We start from the raw sequence: 6,547 nt of genomic DNA, 5'->3' as shown, positions 1-6,547 counted from the left end.
AATAGTCATGATAATGATAATAGCGATGATAATGACTACCATAATAAGGACATTGATGATGATAATGTCAGTGATAATGATAATAAAGATGACAAAAGAAAATCATAGTAATGATGATGGGAACTTTGATAGCAATAATAATGATGATAATGATAAAATTACTAGCATGATAATAGCAATAGCAATGAGACTAACAAAGATACTGATCATAACAATAACAATAGCGATGATAATGATTGTGATATCTATGATAATTACAAGGAAATGATAATGCTGATGGTGATAACGATAATAATGATAATGATGATGATATCATAATCATTATCACAATAATCACTGGTTTCATCATAATCCTTACTATCATTAAGTCAATATATATCCTTATATGTAAATTCTTATATGTTAATATATGTCCTGATATCTATGTCTATATCTATAGCATAACGCGTGTTTATGACATTTCATTTGTTGACAAACGATTTTTATTACTATTTTTTTTCCTGATTCTGTTCAATGCAAAAAATCGACTCTTAGGGTGAATTTTGTTTTCAATTTTTATTTATCATTTTTGAAAATCGTTTTTTATTGCTCAGGCGTGATTAAGTCTATTTTTTTTTCCTCAAAAAATATTGACACACGAATTCTTTATGTTAATTTTTGTTGGTATAATGTGTTTCATGCCGCATTGCGATTCTTTTCAGCAGTTTGTATGTAAGTTGTTAAGCGCATGTAGTAATAAACAACACACACGCATGACCAACACCATACATTGGTAATATAGTATATTTATATATATTTATCTATAAAACTATATTATATGTAGATATATATATATAATTCATTATTTTCTTTAGCTTTATGAAATGATTATTCTTCTCATATCATTATTCTTGTTAGTATTCATATCATAATAATTCTTCGTCTTTTTATTGCTGTTATCATTCTTGGAATTATCATCTTCTTTGTTATCATTGATTTTTTGTCTCTTTCTTGTCCTTATTATTACCAATATCATCAACTGTGTTTTCATCATCTTCATCAATGTTATCATTAGATTACAATGATTATTTTGAAACATTGATAATGATGACATTAATGATGATGCTATTAGTGATGATAATTGAGATTGATGAGAGTGAGGATAAACATTAGGAGGATAATAATCATTATTATGATAATGATTATAGTAATGATAATGAAAACAATAACGATGCTAATGATAATGGTAATGGTAATAGTCATGATAATGATAATAGCGATGATAATGACTACCATAATAAGGACATTGATGATGATAATGTCAGTGATAATGATAATAAAGATGACAAAAGAAAATCATAGTAATGATGATGGGAACTTTGATAGCAATAATAATGATGATAATGATAAAATTACTAGCATGATAATAGCAATAGCAATGAGACTAACAAAGATACTGATCATAACAATAACAATAGCGATGATAATGATTGTGATATCTATGATAATTACAAGGAAATGATAATGCTGATGGTGATAACGATAATAATGATAATGATGATGATATCATAATCATTATCACAATAATCACTGGTTTCATCATAATCCTTACTATCATTAAGTCAATATATATCCTTATATGTAAATTCTTATATGTTAATATATGTCCTGATATCTATGTCTATATCTATAGCATAACGCGTGTTTATGACATTCATTTGCTTCACAAACGAATTTTTATTACTATTTTTTTCCGATTCTTTCAATGCAAAACGACTCTTAGGGTTAACTTTTTTTTTCAATTTTTATTTATCATTTTTGAAAATCGTTTTATTGCTCAGTCGTGATATCATTATATTTTTTTTTCTCAAAAATATTGACACACGAATTCTTTATGTTTTTGTTGGTATAATGTGTTTCATGCAGCATTGCCGAATTCTTTCAGCAGTTGTATGTAAGTTGTTAAGCTGCATGTATGTATAAACACACACACGCATGCACACACAAACATTGGTAAATATATATATATATATATATATATATATATATATATATATATATATATATATATATATATATATATATATATATATATAAATATATATATTGTACATATATATATATATATATATATAAATATATATATATATATAGATCTATATATATATATAAATTATATATATATACAAATGTTTGGGTGTGCGTGGTGTGTGTGGTTTATACATACATGCAGCTTATTAATATATATATATATTATATATATATCTCTATATATATATATATGTATCTATATATAATATATAATATATGTATATATATATATATATAAATATTATATATTTAATATATATATATATATATATATATTATATATATGAGTGTGTTGTGTGGGTATATATATATATTATATATATATATTTCTTATATATCTATATATAATATATATATATATATATATATATAATTATATTATATATATGTATACAACATATATATGTATATATTATTATATATATATATATATAATATATATATATTTATATATTTATATTATATATACACACAGTATATATGTATATATATTACCACAACCCACATACACACACACACATACACACACACACTACATATATATTATATATATATTATAATATATATATATATATAATATATATATAACATTGTATATTTATATATATTGTATATATATATATATAATATATATATATATATATATACATATATATATATATATATATATATATTTATGTATGTATATATATATGCGTGTGTGTGCATGTCTGTATATATAATCTGCCAGTGATGTTGCAAGTATCAAGGGTGCAGTGTCGCCGTCTATCACCTCAATCGCGCAGACGAAACTAAGGTCGCTTCCGCTACGCCCTCCCGGCTCCTTGTACACCATTACTCAACGTGCAGTGACATGTACAGCTCGTCCAGCCAATTACGTTATCGATCTAACTCTTGTGCACTTCCTGCGTCTCGGACTCCTCGTTCGGGCGGGAGTGGAGGTGTGGGGGAGATGGGGTTGAGGTGGGGGTTGGAGGGTGGGGTTGCATGCACGGCGGGGGTTGGAAATTGGGGTTTTGGAAGTTTGTGGTTGGGAGGGGGGTTGGGGGTTGGGAGTGGAGTGTTGAAGGTTTGGGGGTTGGGGTTGGAGGGTGGAAGGTGGAGGTTAAGAGGTTCGAAGACGGGAGATGGGCGTTCAAGTGTTGGAAGTTGGAGGTTCGAAGTTGGAAAGCAGGAAGATAGAAAAAAAGTTTGGGTTTGAGGTTTGAAAGTTGGAGGTTTTTGATTTAAGGATTTGGATTTAAGTTTTACGCAATATCGCTCAACACTCCAAATTGCATTGTGCAAATGTGTTTTGCCGTTTTATAATTGGGAAAACGAATTCTCTCGAAAGAAAGAGAGACAGCTAGAGCATAGAGAAAGAGACAAACGACCAGGCAGAGATATAACACACGCCCACACCGCCCAAACCCTCTTCCACGCCCACACTTTCGCGAGATTCTCCAGCCAACAAGTGTTAGCAAACCGATAGTAAGGGGAACTCTCACAGAAAACGGGAACCGAGTATCTGATTGGCCACACGGGACCTGGACTTCAATAAACCTTTAATAATAGATGTTAATAGCAAACTCAGCTGTAGTGCTTCGTCTGGTGCCAGCGATCTGTGTGTGAGTGTGTGTTGGGGAAGGAGGTGGGGGGGGAGAGGGGAGGAAGGGACGTGGGGAGGATGGCGAAACGGGGGGAGGGCTAGAAGGGGAGGGAGGGGAGGGAAGAGGGGCGGGAGAGGGGGAAGGGGGAATAGGAGGGAGGGAGTAGGGGTGGGGGTGGAGGTCGGGGGTGGGGAAGGAGGGGATGGGGAGGAAAGCGGAGGGGTGAGTTGGTGTTGTTATCTATTCATTAATTTATTTATTCATATATTTTTACATTTTTCATTTCGCGTGCCTGAACTGCATACTTCTTGTCGTTGTTATATGATTTCTGTGACTATGCCCTTAAATACTGACACTTGATGTGAAGGTCACATGAAAAGTCACGCATTCATGTTCACAAGCATAACTGTATGCATACATACTTGCACATACGCCCCCCCCAAAAAAAAAAAAAAAAAAAAAAAAACACACACAAACAAACACACACACACACACACACACAGACTCACACACACACAGACACACACACACACACACACACAGACACACACACAGACACACACACACACACACACACACACACAGACACACAGACACACACACACACACACACACACACACACACACACACACACACACACACACACACACACACACACACACACACACACACACACACACACACACACACACACACACACACACGCGCCCGCTCGTTTCCACCCGATCAACGTCCCTTTATTCAACTCGTCTCTGAAAATGCCACACGGATAACAATCGTCTGATCAGCCCTTCAATATACGCTTCCTCTCTCGGAGTATTGATTTTTGTATCATTTTCTTTAATTTCTTTCATTTACTTATTCTTTCCTTTCTTTTCTTTCTTTTTTTTATCACAATTTGTTCTTATCCGTGATATTTTCACGTGTCTGAGTTCCCAGCTGCGTTTGTGTTTGTGTGCACGCGTATGTTTCCATGTGCGTGCGTGTTCGGGTTTTTCTATTCTTTGCCTCTTTTTCCTTACATATGTTTACATGTGTGTGGGGTTCAGATATGCCAGTGCCTATGTGCGTATAACAATGCTCCTGTGTATATGGTATGTCTGTGTGTACTCACGTGTGTGCTCGTATCTGGACACAAACACATGATCTCGCTCCCCCTCCACCCTCCCTCCTCCCCATTGGCATCCTTCAACCTCCTCTCCCTCCTTTGAGATGTCTCCTCTCCTCCTCCTCCTCCTCCTCCTCCTCCTCCTCCCCCCCCTCCTCACCCCACGCCTTGCCTTCTCCCTTCTCCCTTCCTCCTCCCCTCCCATTCCTCATCACCCTCTCCCTCTCCTCCTCTTTCCTCCCTCCTCTCTCTTCTTACACCCCCAGGTCAACCTCTCCTCGCAGTCTAAAGAAAGGGCTGAGTGGGTTCCTCAAAGGCCTCATATCACGCTTTGCTGTGAGATTAAGAAAATGTTATATTGATGATCGCGCGCTCAAGGATGCATCGTTTGTCAAGCGGGCGGGGTGGAGGGAGGGGCAGGTAGGGGGGTAGGTAGTGGGGGTAGATATTGGGGGTAGGGAGATAGGGGACTGGGGATAGGGGGTGTAAGGGGAAGGGGTGGATTTTTGAGGGGATAGGGGAGGGGGCGAGGGGAGGAGGAGGAGGAGGAGGAGGAGGAGGTGTGGAGTATATAGATAGAAAAAAGGGAGGGGAGGGAAATAGAAGAAGACGAGGGGAGGGAGGGAGATGAGAGTGATGGAGGAGATGAATATTAACGGGAATTTTGGGAATGAGAAATGAGGTGAGGGGAGCTAATAGGAAAATCATAAATGGGTAAAAGAGGAAAAGAGAAGACAGGAAGGGAAAGGATAAGGCAATCCTATAATCTCACTCATGTGCATTTGCATTATACCTCAATAATATCACACGGGTTAGTTTTTTTAGCTCCCATATAAGGCCCCAAGCACAGAATAGCTAAGTCTACCCTTGCGCTGCGTTCTAAAGAAAGCCCTCCATCCCGCAAGTATACCAAGTCGGCATCCTGTATCATATAATGGCAAGGGGAATGGGATGTAACCCACGCTACCCGAGGAATGCTATTACGTTGCCACAGCTACGGCGTCTGAATAACTACGCGCCTATAAATAGACAGCATTCTTTACAAAGGGTATGAAGGAGGGGAGGGATAAAAAGGAGAGAAAGAGGGAGGAGGAGAATAAAGATAGGGAGGAGAGGAGATAAGAGGGGAAGGAATAAAGAAGAGAAGGATTGAGGAGGAAAGAGGAGATTGGGAGAAAGGTAGATAGGAAAGGAGGGGAGGGGAAAGAAGGGAGAGAGAGGGAGGAGGAAGAAGATGGGAGAAGAGTGGATTGGAGGAGAGGAAGGAGAGAAGAGAAAAGTAGATGAGAAGAAAGCAAAGATTGTGAGTCAAGGGGAGAAAGGGGAGAAAAAATAAAATGAGAAAGGCGAAAAGGATAAGAGGTAAAGGGAATACAAAGAATGCAATATAAAGGGAGGGAAGGGAGTCCGATAGATAAAAAGACTAAACAGTCAGATAGATTGACAGGCTAAAATGAATAGAGATGGATGGCTAGGATGGAAAGTCTAATATTCCGCAACAACAATTCTGCTTACTAAGAACAGAACTAGAAGAAGAGGAACGAGAAGAAGAAGAATACTAACAATAATAGTGATGATAATGATATTAATAATGATAATAGCGATGATAATGATAATTATAATAATGATAATAATAATAATAATGAAAGTGATGATAATAATGATAATGATAATAATGCTTGGGGAGTTAACTATAGTTCCTTTTTTATCGAGGTGAAGGTACACAAGGGAGATCAGTCTGAAGTCTGAAGAAATACATGTCCGAATAACATGATAATA

Source organism: Penaeus japonicus, unplaced genomic scaffold, assembly GCF_977035675.1.
Source record: "Penaeus japonicus unplaced genomic scaffold, GWHDUDI00000001_assembly GWHDUDI00000025, whole genome shotgun sequence".
Taxonomy (NCBI): domain Eukaryota; kingdom Metazoa; phylum Arthropoda; class Malacostraca; order Decapoda; family Penaeidae; genus Penaeus; species Penaeus japonicus.
The sequence above is the reverse complement of the archived record's forward strand: the minus strand, read 5'-3'. Positions refer to the sequence as shown.